The sequence below is a fragment of the Erinaceus europaeus genome, chromosome 7 (genome assembly GCF_950295315.1).
Source record: "Erinaceus europaeus chromosome 7, mEriEur2.1, whole genome shotgun sequence".
Lineage (NCBI taxonomy): Eukaryota > Metazoa > Chordata > Mammalia > Eulipotyphla > Erinaceidae > Erinaceus > Erinaceus europaeus.
In genome coordinates, this window is record NC_080168.1 from 51,983,430 (window position 1) to 52,007,969 (window position 24,540).

Consider the following 24,540-nt stretch of genomic DNA (forward strand, 5'->3'; position numbering starts at 1 on the left):
TGGAATAGTGAGAAGCCATAAGCCTGTTGAAGCTTTTGTTCTGCTTTTATAGATTTCTGCCTATTGATACTATTGAGTAAGATGTGGGAGGTACTTAACTGCACACAGTTGCTGCAGACCTAATAGTTGGCAGCATAGAAAGAAGTACAAAAGAATTCTGATTCTAGGCATCTTCACTTGGAACAGTTCTTTGTAAAATGAACTTAGTGTGTTCTGTGAGCTTCATTGACATACTATCTGACGTTTTTTGGCGTTTGTGGTTAATGGGATGGTTGCTGCACAAACTACACAACAGATGTGAACCACTGTTTGAAAGGATTGTATTGATAGTATTCAGCCAGTCTACTATAGTCATGATTTTTTGTTTTGTTTTGTTATTCTTTAAATGACAATGAATCAAATAAGGAATTTAAGTTCAAGGAGGCTGCTCTAGAAGTTTGCATTAGCTTTTAATGTTTATACAAGTGAACTTAGTAGCAGAGGTTGACAGAAGTGGAAGTCCTTTTCATAGCAAGCTGCCCACAGGTAAGAGATTCAGGTCCTTTTCTGTAACTCCTGTCACCCCTTTTCCATCCTTCAGGCCTTATTTATGTCTACTTCTAATCTTTGGTGAAGTGCTCTTATGTGTTTTTTAAATTTAGAAATACTATTATGATTAGTAGATTGTTTAAGGTTAATTTTCAGAAGATTTTGCATTTGGATTTCTAAGCCCATATCTTAATTTGGTTTTCTAAAGTACATTATTTTCACCTCTGATTTTCCTCAGGTTTGAATTAAAATGAACTAATAGTGTGTTTCATATATGAATGTTACTTGTGAATAAGATGTGTTCATATTACAGTGAAATCAGTTTTTAGATATTTTCATTACAGTCCTATTATAGTGTTCTCAGTTGCAGTGACACCAACTGGTATATACAAAAATGACATTTCATAACCTCACTAAATTGTAAAGTCTTAGTCTAAAGGTACCACTTTGAATTCATTGTCAAATCAGACTGTTTATGTTTTCATAACTAATTGACATGAATTAGATAATGTTTATTTGTATATATAATAGTCAAGTTTTCCAGTTATGCTTTCCATCTCTATATATTTAAATATATTACCATTTTAACAAAAATGATTTACAATTCTGAAATGAATGTGGTAGAAATTCCATTGAATTTTGGTATTTTGTAAGGTAGGTGAAAACTGCACAAGTGTTTGCTGTTCTTTTTCACATACCAGAAAAATAGTATATAGAAAAACAATCTTACTGAAATGAAATTAAGAACTATAGAAAATGAAGAATATGTAACAAGTATGAAAGTCTCTATGCCCGTTAAAATAAGAGATAATGATATGTATCTTAATGCTAGTTTTAAATAAATTACTGATTAATGTAATAATTAGCTAATTAACATAATAATTTTGGGGAGAAGAGTGTTGGGAGGTGAGATGAAGCAAAATGGTAGTGAGGTAGCCTAGAGAAACGAAGGACAAGAGCACTTATGGTATTCTTTACTTTAAAAAAAATTAAGCAGCAGGCTTTTAGCTGGGATTTCTGTGTCTCTAGATTCTGAAAAGTAATAGATGATTTATCACTATATGGTTGGATACTTAAATACTTAGAGGCCAGCTGGGATAGAAATTAGACTACTGTTTCAGGGTCACTATCTTTCCTTTTGCCTTTTCACAGTGTTGCTTGGACTTCTAGAAATTAATATGTGTTCTATTATATTTATGTGAATGTGTTCTACCTGATTAAATAGTATCACTGGGGTTGGAGAGATAGAAGAGAGCAATTTTCTCTTAATTAATATGCTTCAGGTTGGGATAGGCTTCTCTTTTTTTCAGGGGCAGTAGGCTTCTCTTGATATGCAAAATACACATGACTAAGACAAAAATGTTTTCAGATTTCTCTAGAGCCATTATTGGGAGAATGTTGGCTTGGGAACATAGTTGAGATTGGTATTTATATAGGAAAAGAGACAAAGGAATTGTTAGAGTAAAACAGGAATTTGGTGAATGCTATTAGAACTGAGTGAGATAGCAAAGAAAAAATAATTTTTTTCTTTTTTTTGTCTTACTAGAGTTATTGCTGGGTCTTTGGGCCTTGGTAGTTCCAGTGGCTTTTTTTTTTTTGGGGGGGGCATCCTTTTTTTTTTTTTTCCTTTTAATAAAGGTGGACAGAGAGAGAGACCTGTAGCACTATGTGAAGCAGCTAACCACCCTCCCCCCTTCCCTTCAGAAGAGGATCATGGTCTTGAATCCAGATTCTCAAGCATGGTAATATGTTTGCTCTACCAGGTGTACCAAGTCCCAAGAATTATTTATGTAGATTAACTGAAAAGAAAGCATGTAAGACAGATAAAAAGTCATGAGGGTAAGTATGAGTCATCTATGACTACTTGGAAATGAAAGAGATAATATTTGAAAATCTTTAAAGTTTATTTAATTTATTGGTATGAGGTAGCGATATAAAGAAGCCAGAACACCACTCTGCATGTGGCATTGGGCATTGAACAAGAAGCCACAGGCATGCAAGTCCCATCTACTATTTTTTCGGCCACAATTAAAAAAATTTTTTTTTTTAATTTAAGAAAGGATTAATTAACAAAACCATAGGGTAGGAGGGGTACAACTCCACACAATTCCCACCACCCAATCTCCATATCCCACCCCTCCCCTGATAGCTTTCCCATTCTCTATCCCTCTGGGAGCATGGACCCAGGGTCATTGTGGGTTGCAGAAGGTAGAAGGTCTGGCTTCTGTAACTGCTTCCCCACTGAACATGGGCGTTGACTGGTCGGTCCATACTCCCAGTCTGCCTCTCTCTTTCCCTAGTAGGGTGGGTCTCTGGGGAAGTTGAGCTCCAGGACACATTGGTGGGGTCTTCAATCCAGGGAAGCCTGGCCAGCATCCTGATGGCATCTGGAACCTGGTGACTGAAAAGAGAGTTAACATACGAAGCCAAACAAATTGTTGAGCAATCATGGACCCAAAGCTTGGAATAGTGGAGAGGAAGTGTTGGGGGGTACTCACTGCAAACTCTAGTGTACTTCTGCTTTCAGGTATATATTTTGCAGTAGTTTATGGACGGCCACAATTTTTGTTTCTCCTAGGCAACAAAGTTTATTTGGCAAGCATTATAGAATCACAAAATCTAAGTGAAGTGGGCCACAGTGGTCACATATTTCTGATATCTATTTTTCACACGAACCTGTCTTTTGGAATCCCCCACAAGTAATTAACTAGTTTTCTGCTTCAACATTTTTTTAAGTTGCTTTTTTTCCCCCTTTTATTGCCCTTGGTTTATTTATTTATTTATTTTTGCCTCCAGGGTTATTGCTGGGGCTCAGTGCCTGCAACATGAATACACTGCTAGTGGCGGCTATTCCCCCCCACTTTGTTGCCCTTGTTGTGGTTATTGTTATTGTTGATGTCATTCATTATTGGATAGGAAAGAGAGAAATGGAGAGAGATGGGGAAGACAGAGAGAGGGAGAGAAAGACAGACACCTGCGGACCTGCTTCACTGCCTGTGAAGTGACACCCCTGCAAGTGGGGATCTGGGGCTCCAACCTGTATTCTTCTGCTGGTCCTTGCGATTCACTCCACGTGCGCTTAACCTGCTGCACTACCGCCCAACCCCCTCCTCTTGTTTTATTTTTGTTTTAGTTATTGTTGTTATCGATGTTGTCGTCGTTGGATAGGACAGAGAGAAATGGAGAGAAGAGGGGAAGACAGAAAGTGAGAGAGAAAGATAGACACCTGCAGACCTGCTTCACTGCCTGTGAAGTGACTCTCCTGCAGGTGGGGAGTCTGGGGCTCCAACCAGGATTTTTACTCTGGTCCTTGACTCTTGATGCCATGTGTGCTTAATCCACTGTGCTACCATCCTATCCCCCTGCTTCAACATTTCTAATGACAAAAGGGAGAACTTCTGAATTCACAAGGTCATTTCACTATGCTGGACATTTAAATAAATTATCATTTTGAGAAAAAAGTTAGACTTTCATTGTTTTTCTTTTCTTTTTTTTAAATAATTTATTTCTTTATTGGGGAATTAATGTTTTACATTCAACAGTAATTTTTTTTTTTTTTCCATGTCTTTCTCCACCTTGCATGTTCATCTTTCAGTCTCATTTACCTAACAGCTGCATAATTTAAGGAAAGCTGGGAAAGCAGGCCCGGAAATTGTGCAATGCATAAAGCATTGTCCTGGAGCATGAAGTTCAGAGTTCAGTCCTTGGTATTGCATGGGCCAGAGTAATGTTCTGATTATTTCACCTATCCTTATTAATAATGAAAGTAAATCATAAAAAGAAAACTGAGAGAGAGAGACAGAGACAGAGACAGACATATCTCTAGGCTAAAAAGCCTCCCATTTTCCCAGCCATTCCTCATACTACATGTTATTACAAGTCGTCCTTTAGCTTGGTCATTCTATTGTTTGTCTTGCTTTTTTTTTGAAACATTTATTTTATTTTTGAGAAGCAGAGGGAAATTGAGAAGGAAGGGAGATAGAAAGTAGAGGTACCTGCAGCACTGCCTAATTGTTTATGAAGTGATGAAGTGTCCTCTCTGCAGGTGGGGGACTAGGGACTTGAACTTGGGTCCTTGTGCATGATACCATGTGTGCTTTAAGGGTGCATCACCACCCAGCCTGTGTCCTACTGTTTTTAAAAATCCCTCTTCATCCAATGACACTTAGAACTAATTGCAATACTATTTTCTGCAGTAAATTTTTTGCATTAATATTTTGGTAGCTACCTATCTCTATTGAATTTTGTTGAATTTGGAAACAATTAAAATCCCACTATCTTAGGGAACCCAGATCCTTACACAGGTCCTGCACTTAGTACTATGCGTGTTTAACCTGGTGCATCATCCCCCCCCCCTTTTTTTTCACCTGATCACTGCTCAGCTCTGGTTTATGGTGGTGTTGGAGATTGAAATTGGGACTTTGGAGCCTCAGGCATGAGTCTCTTTGCATAACCATTATGCTATTTTTCCCCCCTTTCCTCTCCCTCCCCCATTCCTCTTCCTCTCTCTCCCCCTTTCCTCTCCCACACTCTCCTCCTTTCCTCTCCCCCTCTCTCCCCCTTCCCTCTCAATTTCTGGCTGTCCCTATCCAATAAATAAAGATTTAAAAAAAATTTTAAAAATCTGTTTCACAAACTCCACTGATTACCTTTAATAGACTTGATTGTTTGAATCAAGTAAAAATTATTAGTTATTTAATATTTATTGACAAGACTGTGGGGTAAGAGGGGTACATTTTATACAATTCCCACTACCAGAGTGCCATATCCCATCCCCTCCATTGGAAGGTTCCCTGTTCTTTATCCCTCAGGGAGTATGGACCACAGATTTCTCTGGGGTGCAGAAGGTGGAAGGTCTGGCTTCTGTAATTGCTTTTCTACTGGACATGGACGTTGACAGGTCGATCCACACTCCCAGCCTGTTTCTGTCTTTCGCTAATGAGTTAGGGTTCTGGTAGGTGAAGTTCGAGGACACATTGATGAGGTCATCTGCCCAGGGAAGGCAGGTTGGTGTCGTGGTAGTATTTTTCAGCTTGGAAGTAGTATATTTCTTTAACATTGTTGATTGCTTTTCCTTCTTCATTCTAGACTAAAAAATTACATTTTTGTTGAACGTTGAGGGTTTTTTTCATTTTAACATTCAGTATGGCTGATGACAAGTTTGTTGCCAGTTTAATTCTAATATTTTATAGTTAAATGATTTTTAAGATTATAAGTAATACTTGTTTTTCTGATAGCCTAACATACCAGATGTTAAAATAAGTTTAGGTTTTTTTTTTTTTTTTTTTTTATCTCTTCTTTGTGTTAGTAATCAGACCTTTTCTATGGAAAAAATACTGTTATCTCTGATTTTTTTTCCTTTATTTTCTTCTCTCCCATTTTTTTCACATTTCCCTTCTGAAAAGTCCTTGTCAGTGAAAAATGGTCTCTTCTGGCTATCCTCATGTCTTTTTGCTTTTCTCTTTTTCTTTGTAATGTTTGAAAAGAACATCGGGTTTTGAATACAGGCTCACATCATCTATATTTATATAGCTTATATTTTTTAATTTTAAGATTTATATTGATTTCCTTTTATATCTGGTTGTTATCATGTATGGAATAACATCCCATATACTTTAGTGATATTTAATATGTTAAATACTACATATATAATGTCTTCTGTTCTTTTTGCTAAGAATTAATGGATCTTTTGTTTTGGGAAGTTGGCACCTAGTTTTTTTTCTTAGTTATACTCTTTTGTGCTCAAGGTTTCTTTTTTTACTTTGGGTACATGTTGACTCAGATGATTGAGGGGATAAAGAGAGGGTCTTAAGGTCATGTGTGATAGGATTGTAATTTTGTCTTTTGAATGTTCCTTTCCAGTCTCTCCTAGAGTTTAATGTTTGTATGGGTTACTGCTCCTTGGTATTAGTATTGGCATAGAAGAAGCAGAGAAAAATCAAATGAATTTTACTGTTGGGAGAGAAATTACATGAATGCATTTTCATTGTGAAAATTAAAACCAAATCTAATTGAAAGTCTATATATTCTCATATTTTTCCCTAAGTGAATTGCTGTGATTTATTTTGCATTTATTTTTTAAGACTTTAAAATATTACTTACATTTGTATACATGTTTAGAAACATACTGTGTTTTAAAATATGTTGTAAAAACTGAAGACATTTATGGACAGCTTACATATTTCCTACTGTTTCATTTAACTCCCGTAATGTTTTGGTGGAACAGACATTATTTTTACCTTTTTTTTATAGAAGAGTATCAGAATTGATTAGGATAAGTTATCTGGGATTGGTAACTTAAGTAGGTATTGATAGTACCATTATTCAATAAAGGTAGATTCAATGTTCACACTATAATTATTAAGAGTTGTGCAGCTGCTTTGTTTTACACTTACCTATTCTTGCCCACTCAGGCACTTAACTTTCTAGTGTTCTTTAGTTTGGATGCTCCAGTATTTGTTTGCTTGTTTACGTAATTGGGGCCTCACACTTTTACAATTTCACTTCTCCGGGATGACTTTTTCATTTGGATAGAGTGAATGACACAGAGGGAGAGATACATACCACAAGAGCTCCTTAGGGCTGGAACCTAGGTCCAGAACTCCTTAGGGCCATAGAACTCCTTAGGGCCGGAACCTACATCTTGGAAATCACAAGGCAGGCGCCCTACCGGATTAACTATTTCTATAGTTCCGTGTGTGTGTGTGTGTGTGTGTGTGTGTGTGTGTGTGTGTGTACATATATATTCTCTTAGTAATTAATGACAGGTTTGTGCTTTTGCTACAATAGGCCTGAAGTAGATATCATACATTTCCTTTTAAAACATTTTAGTGTATTTTTAATTTATTTCTTTTTGCCACCAGGGTTAGCACTGGGGCTCTGGGTGGCCACTTTTTCCCCCTTTTAATTTGATAGGAGAGAGTGAAATTGAGAGGGGAGGGGGATAGAGGAGAGAGAAAGAGAGACACCTGCAGCACTACTTCACAGTTCATTAAGCTTTCCTCCTGCAGGTGGGGTACAGGAGCTTGAACCTGGATCCTTGTGTACAGTAATGTGTTTATTCAACCCAGTGTGCCACTGCCTGACCCCATGTTGGTTGGTGTTTCTTAACATAAATATCTCAGGTGCCGTCGTTGGTGAAAGTAATGCATACTTTACATTGGCTTACCTTAAAAATTTTTATAGCAGTGACCTTGAAATGATTCATTGCTGTACATTATTGCTAACAATAAATGGTTGCCAATCTGATATATGAAAGTGTATTTTTTTACTTCCTCTTTGATAATTTGTAATGTTGAACATTTTACATTTGCTGATTTGTTCATTTTTTTATGTTCTTTATTCTAGATATAAATTTCATATCATACTACATTCTTTATTCTTGAGGAATTTCTTAAAATTTGTTATTTGTACTTTTCAGGGAGTAAAACCTTATGAGCAGTGAAGCTGTTTTTCATGCTGTTGGTTTGAAATAACCATTATTATTCTACAGGGAAATCTTTGTTCTTAATGTTTATCTTTATCAGCAAGTGAATATCAAACCATATTTAATGTGTTTTCAAATCCTGTTGAAAATGATAGTTTATTTTTGCATTATTAGAGCTCTTCTTCTTTTTCTTCTTCCTCCTCTTCCTCCTCCTCCTCCTCTTCTTCTTCTTCTTTTTCTTCTCCTCTCCCTCCTTCTTATTTGCCTACAGGGTTATTGCTGGGACTTGGTGCTGCTTGCATTATGAATCCGCTGCTCCTGGAAGCCATTTTTTCTCATTTTGTTGCCCTTGTTGTTGTTGTTTCTGTTATTGTTGCCATTGCTTTTGTTGGATTGGACAGAGAGAAATGGAGAGGGGGAGAGAAAAAGATAGACACCTGCTTTCACCGCCTGTGAAGCGACCCCCCCCCTCCCCGCAGGTCGGGAACCAGGGGCTGGAACTGGGATCCTTATACCAGTCCTTGGGCTTCACGCCATGTCCACTTAACCCGCTGCGCTACCGCCCGAAAAGTGCACTTTTTAATATGCTTAACTTTTCACTACTAGAAATGCCTAAAGCTGTAAACTAGTGTAGTGCAGGATAAAAAAAAAAACAAACAAACAATGGTTTCTTCCTTTAGTAGTTAGTCAACTTTATTGGGGGGTAAGGGAATTTGAAGAAAATATGTAGTTTCTTTCCTAACCTTTAAAATGTAACATAGGAAATTTTAGTCCCACAAGCTATTATCCTCCTAGTTTCTCCAAATACTGTGCTTTACATAATATTTTTTAGTCAGTTGTTATACCATTAGCGGTGATGTGGCAAATCATATGAATTCTATTTTCCTGTAGAATAACTTCAGTCTTTATGTCAACATAAAGATCATACATTTGGGAAGTATAATGAATATTCAGACTTACTAAAATAAGATCTTTGCTATGATTTTGTGAACTCTTACATAGTGTTTGATGATGTATTATATTTATCAGTACTTTCCTTTGGGATCTCATTCCCTTTCTCTTTCCTTTTCTCCTTTTATAAATTCTGGAGGCTCTAGGCTCAGTTAAATATTTTTGTGTGGCAGAGAGCCAGATTTCCAATAGACCTGAACTCAGCATGTTGCTGTTGCTTAGCAACTACTTGTGAAGTCTTGTAGATATAAATGAATTATAAATAGGGTTATGAGCAGAAACACATTGAAATTGAGATTGGTGTGGAGGGGAAGGCAAACTCCCATTTGAGTTTGAGTGATTCTTTACGCAGAGTCAGTATTCAAGAAATCTGGTGCATAAAAATTGGGAGTGCCAACCCTATTTGGAAGAAAATAAATGCTATGTAGAGGTCTTGTTTGTAGTGACTCAGATGAAAATATGTTTTTGCTTATCAATAACATTAGGCAGTCTATATTGGAGAAAGATGGCAGTTAACTGGACAATAGACAACTTCTAATTTTCATAACTATTATATAAAACACTACCTACACATTCTATTTTTCTCTCTCACGTTTATATGAAAATCCATGTCTAGTTATATTTTATTTTTAGCATGCAGCTTTGCACATATAAAATTGTTTTTAGGGTGTCTTAAATTTTCCCCAATTACAATAATCATATTGACATTTGGTAAATATTGAATACATAAATAAAGTAGCCTATCTTTATCATTCCTCAGTAGAGCACTGTACTTTGGAAATTAATTTATTAAAAAATAATTATCCTTTTATGCCTTTTGATTTATTTTCTTTTATTCCAGAAGGAAAACTTTAGACCCCAAAATAACAAATGATTTGACTAACTCAAGTCCTTCCCACCTTTTTCTGTATCAGTATAACTTACTAATGCAAATTTAGCAAGTGTTTTTTATTCATTTCATCAGTTTGTACAAAATGAGCAGGTCTAGGTGAATGCAGAGGAACATGAACTCTCCATGTGTTTGTGGTTATCAGTCAATACAAAATGAGTGGAGAACATTTTTTTTTTTGGTATAATTAGGAAGAGTGAAGTTGAGTTTCTAAATTGTGTGTGTATTCTGTGCACACCACCTAGGTTCTGAATCACTATAAGCAATAATTCTTGGTTTTTGTATAAAGGAGCTCTAAAAAGAAATCATGAAATTTTTATAAAAATTGGGTTGTCAGAAAAGTCATAATGTATTTGCATAGAAAAATACAGAAAAATGACTTTTCTGGCAACCCAGTAGCATCAGATAGCCCAACCTGTGCAACAGCTTCATAGGAACTTTTGCAGAGAAGCAAGTCTTATGCATTGTTGGCCAGGAAATTTTTAGAATGAGTATATACTTCTTTTGCTTCCTAGGGAAATTCTAGTTCATTCTGAGTGACACACTGAGGCTAAATCTTGATATTTTAAAAAGTAGCTTTTCTCCTCAAATTCTGACTGGAGAAAGACATAGATTTGTAAAATAGGATTAGCTGACAGAGTCGTGCTAAATATAAATTCAATCTACAAATGGATAATGAACCAGCAATATTGCTTTGAGAGAAAAAAAGGTAGAAATAGGCAGTTAAGTTTCCTCTGGTATATGAAAGAGTTCTTTAGTGGGGGAAGGGGTTGGGTGGTTCCTTTGGAACTTTACTGCTTCCAGCTTACTTTCCCAGATAGAAAGAGAATGAGGGGCCAGGGGTAGATAGCATAATGGTTATGCAAAGAGACTCTTGAGCTAGAGGCTCCAAAGTCTCAGGTTCAATCCCTTGCACCACCATAAACCAGAGCTGAGCAGTGCTCTGGTAAAAAATAAATAAATAAATAAATAAATAAATAATAAATTTGGTATTTAAAAAAAAAAAAGAAAGAGAATGAGGAAGAGAGGGAAAGACACCACAGTGTCAAATCTCCCTTTAATGTTATGGGAGCTGGGATTGAATCTGGGTTGCTGTCATGGCAAAGCAGGCACCCTTCTTAGTGAGCTATCTTGCTCTGGCCCTAGTTAATACTATTTACTAGACCTACACACATACGCTAGGACCACAGGACATTTGATTTTTAGCTGATATTTTATTTTAATTTTTCCCCCTTTTGTTGCCCTGGTTTATCGTTGTTGTTATTGCTGTTGTCCTTGTTGGATAGGACAGAGAAATGGAGGAGGGGAAGAGAAAGCTAGACACCTGCAGACCTGCTTCACTGAATGTGAAGCGAACCCCCTGCAGGTGGGGAGCCAGGGCTTGAAACTATCTTTATGCAGGTTCTTGCCCTTCACGCCACGTGCGCTTAACCCCCTGCGCCACATGTACTTAACCCACTGCACCCCCATGCACTTAACCCACTGGCCACTGCCTGGCTCCCTTAGCTGATATTTTAAACTGTGGGTTAGAGGAGGCAGGAGAAAGGAAAGAGAGAAGAAGGAGAAATTACATTTTTGGAGCTATCTGAACATCTTAGTATTTCATAACTGTTAACACTAAAGTGCCACTGATTTTTCCATTTTCCCTCAAAATTCAATAGGTATGTGCTAAGTTACACTGCAAAATTCTGTTCTATTGAATTAAAACTGGTCATTAGAAGTGAAATGCCAAGTCTGGGAGATGGTGCAGTGGATAAGGCATCAGACTCTCAAGCATGAGGTTTCGAGTTCAATCCCTGACTGCCCATGTAGCAGAGTAATGTCTGGTTCTTTCTCTCCTACCATTTCTCATGAATGAATAAATAAAATCTTAAAAAAAAAAAAGAAATGAAATGCCAGTATTTATATTTAAACTGGTATTTGACAAATGTAGTTGAAATTATTAGATTATTTTCCCGTTATAATGCCTTCTTATTAAAATTTGACCTATGTGTTATATTCTCCCTCATTAGTTATAAACCATCAATTATATTTCCTTTGTTATGAGCATCATAGTTTATTTGTTCAGACAAGTAAACAGAGTCTGTATACAAGACCCATGTCTTCCATACCTTATGCTATAGTTATGCAAAGGCTTCCATGTCAGATTCTTTAAAATCCTAGATTTACCCCCCTGCACTACGATTAACCAGAGCTGAGCAGTGCTTTTGTTTGAAAAAAAGTGTTAATCAAAAAATGTCATGTGGAACCTGGGGAGATGGCATAATGACTATGCAAAAACTCTCATGCCTGAAATTCATAGGCTCCAAGTTCAACCCTTAGTACTTTCTACCTGAAGTGCAAGTGGAACAGTGATTTGGTAAAAATAAATAAAAGAAATGTATGCAAAACGTCATGCAATTATACTTAGGTTCTTAATATCCAAGTCAAATAGGACTACAGTCTTAAGGAAACTGTATGACAATAAGCTTAAGTTTTCATACAGATCAGTGTTTAAAATGATTGCATTTATCTTTTTAAATCTCTGTTAAACTTAAGATTTAGTTATCTTAATTGTTTAATTTATAAACATATATTACTCATTGATCATTTGATTTTTCTCTGTCCCTCAGTTGCACTCCTTTGCTACTTAAAGCTATCCATTGTTCCTGTGTTTTAAAGACATCTTTCATTCATAATTATAGAAAGCCTAATATAATACTCATAATTAAAAATTTAGACTTTCCTAGTATCAAGTAAGTGAATTCATTTTTCATTTTGGATAACAGTGACCAAAGAAAACATTTTAAAATTAGCTGACTACTTTATTAAAACAAATTGAGAGTTTATTATAAGAAGTTAGTAGACCATGCACTTTAAACTTGAGTGCCAAGCTAATCTTTCATGAATTTAAATTTTTTAAATTAAAGCTTTTTCCCTTTTCATTTGATTTTTTTTTAAAAAAAATTAATCCTTATTTTCCTCAATAGTTATACTAGCTTGCATGTCTCTTCTATCTTTAAGAATTCAAATCTATTCCAGAGTAAATTTATAATGTGCAAAGTTAAGCATTAGGTTGGTAAGTTAGAATAATGAAACATATTATGTTGTAACACAGTAGCAGAATAAGAAATGTTAAGTGCACAGCCGGTTAAACGCAGGTGGCACAAAGTTCAAGGACTTGCATAAGGATCCCCGGTTCGAGCCCCCTGGCTCCCTTCCTGCAGGGGAGTCACTTCACAGGCGTTGAAGCAGGCCTGCAGGTGTCTTTGTCTCCCCTTTTTTGTCTTCCCCTCCTCTCTCCATTTCTCTCTGTTCTATCCAACAATGACAACAGCAGTAATAACTACAACAATAAAAAAACAACAAGGGCAACAAAAAGGAATAAATAAATAAATTTTAAAAAAAGAAAAGTTAAGTGCTGTCAACTTCCACATTTTCCACTTTAGGCAAAATGGAAAGTTCTAAAATAGTACAGAATTTTTTTTTTGTATGTTTAATTTTACTTTTATTTGACATGAACAGTAAGATAATTTGTTCTCCTCACTAACAGGGATTACTTTAATTTGAAAAAATAATTATGGAATAACTGTTGTGTAGAAAACACTGCTGTTTGTTGGAGCAGTTTTGTGTTAAAATGATTAAGTCATAATGTCCACCCTATTTAAAGATAATGCTTTAGTTAATTAATCTTAGTGTTTCTAATACAATGTAAGCTGTCCTTTACCCATAACTCAGATTCCCAAATAATTGCAGGACTAAAGTGCCAGAAAAAAAAAGTCCAGTTTAGTGTAGATTATGAGAGTCTTAGAGAGCTTTGAATATTTTAGAACTGTGACTAAAATACCTTATTATCCTCCTGAAAAAAAAAGCATTTCAGTATATTGTGTACATAACCTCATGTGCATATATAAGAAAAGTGATTGGCATGTAACTTGAAAGTCACCCATTTATTTAGCTTGACATTCATTTTCTTTAATTACTACCTACTAATAAAAGATGTGGCATTTTAGGTATTTGAGATGATGAAATGCAAGGCACATTATTTTTCTCCAGATAAATGTAATGTTTTTTTCTGGTAGTTTTGATCTAGCATTAACATGTATTCAGGGATTCATACTAGCGTATTGTTTCTATTTTTAGGAGGTTGCCAGGCAGATTTGAAATTTTTCCTTTTATGGTGGTACAATTTTTAGCTTTCTGATTGGTTAAGTGAACCTGTTTGCTATAGCCAACCACAGTGACTATGTAAATTGTATTTCAGTTTCAGTTGCTGTGTAAAAACTGGTAAAATGGCTCTGGGGGGGCTCCCATTGGGTTATGTTTATTAATTTAAAGACGATTTCCATTATCTAGTAATAAGCAAGTGTAGATTTGTTTCAAATGGCATTTTATTTTTTGAATTAGGAAAAGAAACTGTCTTAAAATTTTATGGCCTGGAACATGCCTGTCTTGTGTCAGATTTGATCATTTTAATGGTGCTATGGATTCATTGCATTGCACCCTATCAGATATATACCCCTATGTTTAAGTGGGTATATATTATTACTTTTTATTAGTAAATAAGTAGTGGCACCTTACAAAGATTGTGGATTGTGTATAGATAGCCCTGCTGTGTGTGAGCATACTGGCATGCTAACTTACAGACCTGTCAAAAATACAGAAAGGACCTTTGCTTTCTAAAAGCTAGAGGCTTTTCATTTGAGAATTATTTTAGATTTGGTTACTGTAGTGAATATGTAACCATAGTAACCATAGTGTGCCTGCATAGTGTGATAAGACAGAAACATATGTATAAGTAGGGTAAGAAATACTATGATGTCATCCCGAACCTGATTGGCCAATGGTGGTGTAACCTTAAACACCAGAGGCAAGCTAGTATAAATAGAGGCTCAGAAACCAGCTGAATGAAGCGCCATCACCGCTACTAACCAGGATGCTGCTGGTGGTGCTAAAAAAGACTTAGGAACTCGTGGCTAGTCTAAGTAGCTGCTTCCCCAGCTTCCAGAGACCCTCGTTCATCTGGTTGTGCCAGAGGACCAGGGGACCATCAAGTTCTCGGTGACACAGCAACTGGTGACCATGTTGTGAGTCTTGTTGGTATGCATGAGACCCCTTCTGTTTCATTTGGTTTAAATCCCCCCTGCTTAACACTATTCTATTTACATAACCACTTCATTCTATTTACATAACCACTGTTAACAAGTTCCACCCTCCCTCCAGGGCATTTGTGGTTCAGTGATAGGATTCTCACCTAATCTGCCCCCTCCTTGTCACACTCTGATTTTTACCAGTCACTTTTCTCTCCACCCTCTCTATGTCACATCCTGTTTCCACCCTACTTGGCAAGTATATATAAAGACAGCATTGTGAGTTTTACTTTAACTTGAGTTTAGCTTAGCTCGGCTTAGATTGTGCTGCGTCCTGCATGAATAAAGAGATACTGCCTACAGCTCAACCATGAGTCCCTGGTCATCTGTTACCTGCCTGTGAAGCCAGCCCGGCCAAAACAACCTAAACCATCGAAAACAACACTTACTTACGAACAGCTGCTGAGTAAGGAGAGGTGTTGACTATGTGTTGTGTGAATTGTGTGACCTTTCTATGGCATTTGAATAAGTAAAGAATTACTGCTTAAGGACTCAAAGATGTACTTGTTGACTAGAAATGTAAAGTACTTCAAGTAGGGAGGGGGAGATAGCATGATGGTTATGCAGATTCTCATGCCTGAGGCTCTAAAGTCCCAGGTTCAGTCCCCTGTACCACCATAAGCCAGAGCTGAGCAGTGCTCTGGTGAGCAGTGCTCTCCCTCTCCTTCTGCCTCTGCCTCTGCCCTTGTCCCTCCCCCTCCGTCTCCCCCACTCTCTCTCTCTTTTATTTTGTTGTTCCCACATTGCCGGTATTAGTGAAAGCTGCCATTCAGACCACATTTAAAGTTGAATCAGTAAGAAATGTAAGATATATATTTCCCTGGCATTTATATCTTTCAACTTACAATAAAAGACTCTAGTAGGTGTTTTTTTTTTTTTTTTACCGGAGCACTGCTCAGCTCTGGTTTATGCTGGTACAGGGGATTGAACCTGGGACTTTGGAGCCTCAGGCATGAGAGTCTCTTTGCATAACCATTATGCTATCTACCCCTGCCTAGTAGGTGTTTTAATATACTCAAGCAAAGTGTTGTAAATATATTTAATTAATTTTTTTTTTTGCCTCCAGGGTTATTGCTGGGGCTTGGTGCCAGTATTATTGCTCCAGGAGACCATTCCTCCCATTTTGTTGCCCTTGTTTTTGTCATTGTTGCCAGTACAGTTGTTGCTGGATGACACAGAGAGAAATCGAGAGAGTTGGGGAAGACAGAGAAAGGGAGAGAAAGATAAGACACCTGTAAACCCTCTTCACTGCCTGTGAAGTAACCCCCTGCATTTGGAGAGCCATGGGGAGCTACTGGCTCAAACTGGGATCCTTACGCCTGGTCCTTGGACTTCGCTCCATGTATACTTAACCCACTGGGCTACTGCCTGCCCCCCTCAATCATTTCTTTAATGTTCGGAGAAATATAGTCTTCTATAATTTTGCTTATTGTCTGTTTAGTTGACAGTGAAGTTTAGTGAGTGGGATAAGGGTTGAGCTATAATAAATAAAAATGATTGACTAAGTTATTTTACAAATGTATTCTGAAATTGCTTATTTCAGTCAGTTTTATTTGTTTTCTTAAATTTATTTGTTTATTTATTTTAAGGTTTTATTTATTTATGAGAAAGAGGAGGAGAGAGAAAGAACCAGACATTACTCTGGTACATGTGCTGCCAGGGATCGAACTCTGGACCTCATGCTTGAGAGTCCAAAGCTTTACCACTGCTTCACCTCCCAGACCATGATTTATTTTTCACTAATGAAATAGGGGTAAAGTAGGGGAAATGAGAAAAGAGGAGAACCTTTCAGTATCAAGTCACCAGATCATTAAATGGGCAGTATATAAAGCCAGTTTATTAGCATTCATGGTACAACACGATGTTTATTTATTTTTAAATATTTATTCCCTTTTGTTGCCCTTTTTTATTGTTGTAATTATTATTGTTGTTGTTATTGATGTTGTTGGAGAGGATAGAGATAAATGGAGAGAGGAGGGGAAGACATAGGGATAGATAAGACACCTGCACACCTGCTTCACCGCCTGTGAAGCAACTCCTTTTCAGGTGGGGAGCCAGGGCCTCCAATCTGGATGGCTCCAATCCAGATCCTTACGCAGGTCCTTGGCACTTTGCGCCAAGTGCGCTTAGCCCTCTGTGTTGCCACCCGATTCCCACGATGTTTATTTTTTATGATTCATTATGTGGCTGCATATTTTTTAGGTAAAATTTTGTAGTGCAAAATAAAACCAAACAGCTCTTGATTGAGAATAGGGTGGTTAAAAGAATCCAGCAGAAGAGGATTTCAAGAGGACTATAGTTACTAAGAGTGGACCATTTTAATCCATTTAACAAAAATTCAAGTTTGAATGAAAAATTTCAGCATTGTTAATTCAAAATGCTAGAATAATGTTATTTCACATAAGTGACTTTCCTTAACATTATTAGTCTTTCATTTTTGTATAAGTACCACGCACGCACTAACTGATTGCACCACTGGAGCTCCAGTCTTTCATTTTTAAGCATACTTCATCAGGTAACCATAACTTTGAGTTAATGTAGTGATTGTATGTGTATAACCTTGTGAACCAACAAGCCCTGCTATTTCCTGTTTTGTTGATTAAAACTGTTCCTGGAAAACAGTAGTAGAGACCCTTATTTATTTAATCAGATAAAGCCTACTATAGAATTATTATTCAAACAAAGACTATGGAGTACATTATGGTTATCTTTTAATGTCATTATCATGGCTTGGGTTTCTGGTGGCATACATGCCCAGTTCCTTTGCTTTCCTTGTTGCTGGGCAAGGTTACAGATGCTGATGTTTGATTGGCTTAAGCAACTAAGGTTTTGAGCCAATCATTGAATGTCAGCTTTCTCATGGGACTGTAGCATTGAAGCTGTTGCTGATTTAGTTTTCCTGTGGGGAGATTATATAAACTAAGCATGGCTGCAGTAAGCACCCTCTTGGGTATGTTTGAAAAATTACAAGGTTCATCTGTAACTGAAAGAGGAAAAAATGAGGTTTAAAAACTTGTTGACAAGAAAATCAATGAATTTGAGAAAAAATAAATCCAGGTAATACATGACCATTTTTAGTTTATAAATTTTCATGTAAGGGCATGTAGAATGATGTGATTAAGGGAAATTTACCTTTAATTCACATGAATCTTTATATTTACTTTGTAATCTACACATTTGCCTGATTTCTTCAAGATGGAGGAGTGCAGATAACCTTTTTGTACCCTTTGTGAAAAGGCAATTGTGGGGAAACTTGTTTTTGTAAAAATAGAGGATTTCCAATAAACGCGTCTTTATTTCATTAACTGAATTAGACCAAGTTCAGTGCAGTAAAGAAGAAAATATTTTATAATGCTATCCATAGTAACCTTTAGAGTCTAGAATACTCTTTAATTTTTTGAATCAGAAACTTTTCAAACTAGTGTCATGGGTGTGAAAATAGAAAAAAAAAATCTTAATTTTTGGTTATGAAGATTTTATAAAAGTTAGGGACTGGACTTTATTATTATTATTTTAAAGAAATTGACATTTTAATTTTGTGGATTCTCTATAGAAAAATATTTTATGTATTGTCCATGTTTGACTCTTAGGAAGTAGAATTATATTTCTGAGTATATTTTTGACATTTAAATAAAGATGAAATAGCATAAAAGGTATAAATTTAATTACATTATCTTCATTTGCCCAATATGTGGTTTTAGAATTTTATGCAGTTATGTTCTAGATTACTAGTATCAGACAAAGAACCTCATTGAAGTATTGCAGATCCAGGCTTAACTGTTTCTCTGACCTTATTGTCTGTCTCCTGTTGCTAGGCAGGAATCAGAAAACTGGCTAGTGATTGGCTGAGTTCCTGAGCAGCTCTTGAACAGCCACTTAAATTCTTGCACTCTTGGAGGGGGCAGATTGTAGGCTAAGACATTACAGCTTTTGATAATACTTCCTTTGTTGTTTCATAGCTATAATCTCTTTGCTAGAAAGAAGAGTGAAAGGAGTGGGTGGAGGAAGGTGAAGCAGAGAAGAAAATAATGTTTTCACTTAGGCAATAAGAGACTTTTTGGGCTTTACTAAAAAAAATAATTAATCAAAAATTTCCCAGACATTAAGAGATTTATTTGCAGGTAATATATCTTTCTTGGCTACTTAGATATAAATTCCTTTGCTAAGGATGAAACCTTTAAGGTGAAGAAAAGCATTTACTATTATTTTATTATTATTTTTACTAATGGCATTTCACTTAGTTTTAAAATCTGAATTATAGAATAGGAACTTAAAAACATACTTTTCTTCCTCATGAAAAAAATATTTCAGGAGAAATTCATCATGTCTTTCAGATATAATTCTAGATAAGGCAGACATTTTCTGTTGTAAAATCTAAATGCCTTTTCCTGGGGAAAATAAATTACAGTCATGTGAAAGCTTCATAATTATAGTGCTTCCATCTTACAAAACAGTATTTGATAGAATAGTTTTGTGACTGATATCTCAATCCCAGTATTTAAATTGATCCTTAGAAACGTTTTGTTCCGGTAATACAGCCATGGAGACTTGTTTGCAGGTAACATACCCATCTCTATTATGTATCTTTCTTAAATGTACTTGCTTATGCAAAAGAGATTAAAAAAAAAAACTGGATACTTACTGATTGGTTTGCACAGATAAGGCTGAACTAGTTTGAACCGGCTGTTCATGCTTACTTCCTTATTGCTTTGTCTGGTTTTCATTATACTTAGAACCCGTAAGATATCTAGTAACTGACTATAGTGTGCTCCCTTGTGGGTATAGATGGTAGTTATTCGGAAGTTCTTTATGCAGTATATTTTTATTATGTTATTGAGTGACAGTTTTATTGATGAACCAGCTCACTTGTAATATATTTATTTCTATTAAATGATATTTGATGGTAGATACTTAACATTAAAAATGTGAGTTTTGCATATTGTATAGTCCAATTCATATACAAAACACATAATATCTTTAAGAGATTTTTGTCTTAAGATTCTTTAGTTTATGCCTGAAAACATTATGATGTTAACGTTTATTGAGTACTTAGTGTGTCCAAAATGCTTAATGTAGAGAATTTTAATCACCAGGCTAAATTTTATAGGTACTGATACTCCTTTCCTAAGGCAGTTGAAGCTAAATTTGGAATTACTGGGTAGCTTGCACTGTGTCACATAGTAAGCATACTGGAGAACTGGGATTCACATCTTTTTTTTTTCTTTCCTAAATTCATGTAATTAAGTCATGAAATTTATGAAAATATACCTTTTATTTTAATTTATCTTTTAATGAGAGAAAGATATATAGAGACACCCACATGTCTACACCTGTCACTACTCAGCACTATTGTATGGTGGCTTTCGGGATTGAATATATGATCTCAAAGTCTCAGGCATGAAAGTCTTTTGAATAATCATTATGCTGTCTTCCCAATCTGAAAATACATGTTTTAAAAAGAGTATTTGCTTTTACTGCAACTATCAATAATAATGCCTGGTGTTCATTTTAACAGTTGAGAAATGAGGCTACTTTCAGGTCAAAGTCATAAAGAATTGTGGTAAACTTTTTGAAACTTTTTAAAGAGTAACCTTTAGTGTTTATAAATTTAATTATTTGTTAATTTGAAGTCAGGAAAGAAAAGTGACTATTGAATTTGTACCTATCTTCTTTGTCAATACTTTCTGATGAATTTTGGAATGTATAGTGAATGGGGAAAAACCTTTGCTTAGATTATAGATTTCATTTAATAACCCTTATTTCAATGCCTATGATAACCCTGTCTTGATGTTTCTGTTCACTTAAAAGCTGGCTTCTATATATAATTGACTTATTTCCATAATGTAAATAAAATGACAGGAAAATATATGAAGCTGACTTAAAAAAAAAAGCTGACTTAAAGTAAGAGAATTATTGAAGAATATGGTGTGTCCTAAAACTACCATGACACAGTGACAGGTTCCTACAGTCTGTTGACCTGAGCAGGTGAGGGCATTGTTTGCTGCCTTTCAGGGAAACACCAGGAACACACTCATGATAGATCTAGATGGGTTTACTGTTTGTTGCAATGAGAATACTATTCCTTATGGAAGAACTGTGAAACACATTAGTAAGAAGATGCTGGGGGAAAAAATCTTATATATATATAAGATTGGGTTATAGTTTAGATTGCGTTATTTTGGAGAATATTTGAGGAAGTACAATTTCACTGGTTTGGATGTGGTGATTGTAGTTCTATGCTTGGGTAGCTCTGTAATTTTAGTGAGGAGAGACTTCAGGAAGGACAAAATTGCAATTGATGAAGTAGGCAAGTAGCCTTTATTCATTTAGTCAAGAGAGGGAGATGCTTTTTGATATCTTACAGATTGCATACTAACTTCAGATTGCATAGTGGCATTCTTTAGTTTGAATATTAAGGTGGCCTACTTCAAGCATTATATCAAATTATAGTAACATTGTGATTTACTTGTGAGTCTCAAGATAACTTCCCAGACATCAGAGCCATTATTTTTCTTTTTAACTTTTTCAGCCAAAGCTCGTGTGTATATTAACATTCTTATTACTAATGGTGATAGTGATATCTAATTATAAAAGTATTCCAGCTGCCTGTAGAGGCTCCTCCTTAAAAACCTTTTGTTTTATTCCATTATAGGCTAATGACATTGTCTTTCTATGGGGCCCAATCTTTTTAAAAAGTTTTGTTAGTGACTCAATATTGATTTACAAAATTCTAAGATAGCATGGGTATAATTCTATACTGTTCCCACTACCATAGTTCTGGGTACTCATTCCCTCCATTGGAAGCTACAGTAGTAGTTCTCCCAAGATTGCAGATATGAGTTGACTGTTATTTCTATAACTATCTGTCTATATTTACATGTATTTTCCCCCTTTTTTCCCTATGATCCTGCCCTCTATTCCCTTTTAAACGACACCCACCCCTATTACTGTTTCCGAATATCTGTCCTCTTTTCCTCTTTTCTCCGTGGGTCCTGATGGAGCTGAAGTTCAGAGCCCTCTGGTCATCTTCCCCTATTATTTCTCCCCCTCTAGGAGTATGGACTAAAATTCTTTTTGGCAGGAGATGAGAGTTCATTGCTTCTCTGTTGGACATCGGCATTGGCAGGTCAATCCATACCCCTAGCCTATTTCTGTTTCCCTAATGGGGTGGGGCTCTGGAGAGGCAAGGTTCTGAGACACATTGGGGAGGTCATCTGCCCAAGGAAGTCAGGATAGAATCATGGTAGCATCTGCAACTTGGTGGCTGAAAGGTGGTAAGATATAAAGCAGGACAAACTGATTAAGGAACAATAACCAAAGAATAGAAATAGAGCAGATGGGAATAGGGATATTAGGGTGGAAAGAATCAAGGAAGTCTATTTTAGGCATGTTCATACGGGCCCATTCCTTTTGTAGTTTTTCTTGGGTTTAATAGTTAACATGGAGTTGGACAAAAATTTTGTCTGGGAATATGTATGTAATCAGAGTTGAGAATAGGGCTAGTAAGTTGGAGTAGAAGAGAGTAGCTTCCAAACTTAAAATCTATGAATAAAATTAACTGTTTACCCCATTAACCTGACCCAGGGCCCATATATACACATTTAGCACAGGAGCCTGCATAGCCTCTGAATCCCTATTAGTCTGAGCTCACAGTTCATGGTCAAAGCTGGGAACATTCTAGGCTGTGCTCATTACAGGACCAGTCTACCTTGAGTGGCAGAGTAGGATGACCCAGCCTCTGTTCTGAGAGTAGGGCAGTCTGTACTATTGCTACTTTATAGGGAGGACAAGTTCCTGGAGTGTCCCACAAGAGGCCTTATTATGATGTTTCTTATGATGGAAGTGACCAGTGATGGTGGAGAGAGGCATAGGCTCTAGAGCCAAGTATTTGTCCCCTTTCACTTGCTTTACTCCACTGGTGAGATATTAACTTAGAACTGGGCGCTCGGTGGCAGTGTACCTGGTTGAGCTTACATGTTATAATGTACAAGGACCTGAGTTTATGCCCTTGGTCCCTACCCTGCAGGGGGAAAGCTTTGGGAGTGGTGAAGCAGTGCTGTAGGTGTCTCTCTTTCTCATAAATAACAATTTTTAAAGAATGGTGATGTTTTCTTGATTCTGATCTTATTTTTCTCTTAAGTAAAAGTAACCTTTATTAGATCTGGGTTGTTTGCTTTTGTTTTAGTTTTGTGATAATTTTAATTGAGTTAGTGTTGGATTTTCTCAAATGAATAGTTTGTTGAGATTATCTTTCCTTTTACCTCTGTTCTGTTTATGTGGTGAATTAATGTGCTCAATTTTTTAACAAAAATATTCGCCCCATAGTTTCACAGGCTGGAAGTTTAAAATCAAGGTTTTGGCAGTGCCATGTTAACAAAGGGTTTGTTATAGCCTCATTTGTAGCTATATCTATGGAGGTCTCCCTTTGTGCCTGTCCAAAATTTCTTCTATTTATATGGATGCCATTTTGATTTAGGTCCCAGTACTATACTATCCAATAATTTCACATTCTGAGATAGAAGGGTTTAAGGCTGTAAGGCTTTCTTTTTTTCTTTTTGTCAGTTGTGTACAGGCTTGACATAAAGGCAAAATATTTCATGACTCATTCATAATCTACATTTTGTTTTTTAAATTATGAAACCAACTTTATTGTTTTTCAGTTTCACATAATTATGTATTACCTCTTAAGAAACAAACAACTGATAGGTAAAAGATTAAATTAAAAAATATATTAATGACCTAATAGTGAAAATATGACACAGTAAAACATGACATCCAGGTAAGACAGTGCTTACAGGGGCATTTATAGCATTAAGTGCCATTATAAAAGAAGAAAGATTGAAAATTAATAATTCATGTTTTGCAAGTTGAAATGCCAAATTGTTTTTCAAAGCAGCTGCCATTACACCAGCATTGTATGAGGATTCCAATATGTATATACCGTTGCCAGTACTCATTATTTTCATTCACTATAGACATCCTGGTATGTGGTTTTATCTACATGCTTTATTATTTGTTTATTCATATACTCATTTATCCATTATTTGATAGGACAGAGAGACATTGGTAGAGTAGGGGAGATATAAAGGGAGAGGAAAAAAAAAGAGACATCTGCAGTACTGCATCCCCATACTGGTGGGGACCTGGGCCTTGAACCCAGGTCCTTGCACACTAATATGTGTGTTCAATCAGGTGCCACTGCCTGGTCTTGATCTACATTTCTTTTATAACTAATGGTGTTGAACATTTTCTTCATATTTATTGATTATTGGTTATTAGTTTTTTTGCTGTGTATATCTTTTAAATAAATGTCTCCAAATCCTTTATTTATTTTACATAGATTTTTGTTTTTACTAATTACAATAGAATCTTATATTTTATAAATGTAAGTTTCTTTTCAGAGCTTTATTAGCAAATGCATTATTTCATAATATTGTGTGAATTATATTTTTTATTTTCTTAATGCTATCTCATTATTTTTAGTAACTGTGTTAATCTAGATATACCTACTTTCAAATATGATCTTTCCTTACATGTTTTTAAATTATCTCTTCACTTTTTCATTTACTTCTATGATTTTTTTCTGATCCTTTTCTACTTTTATTTGCTTATATATT

At 35.9% G+C, this 24,540-nt stretch overlaps 1 protein-coding gene across 5 annotated transcripts in view; it reads left to right on the plus strand.

Moving 5' to 3' along the window:
* ATF7IP (activating transcription factor 7 interacting protein) overlaps window positions 1-24,540 on the plus strand; it is a 115,145-nt gene that overhangs the window by 27,784 nt on the left and 62,821 nt on the right. Inside the window, exon 1 of one of the 5 annotated variants that reach the window (XM_060194418.1) lies at window positions 32-525. The exons of 2 other annotated variants lie outside the window; for them this stretch is intronic. The gene's annotated coding sequence lies outside the window, so the exon portion shown is untranslated. Of the gene's footprint in view, window positions 1-31; window positions 526-15,318; window positions 15,340-19,378; window positions 19,482-24,540 lie in introns of those variants that run through there. 2 more of the 5 variants (XM_060194419.1, XM_016192584.2) reach the window with 2 other exon arrangements.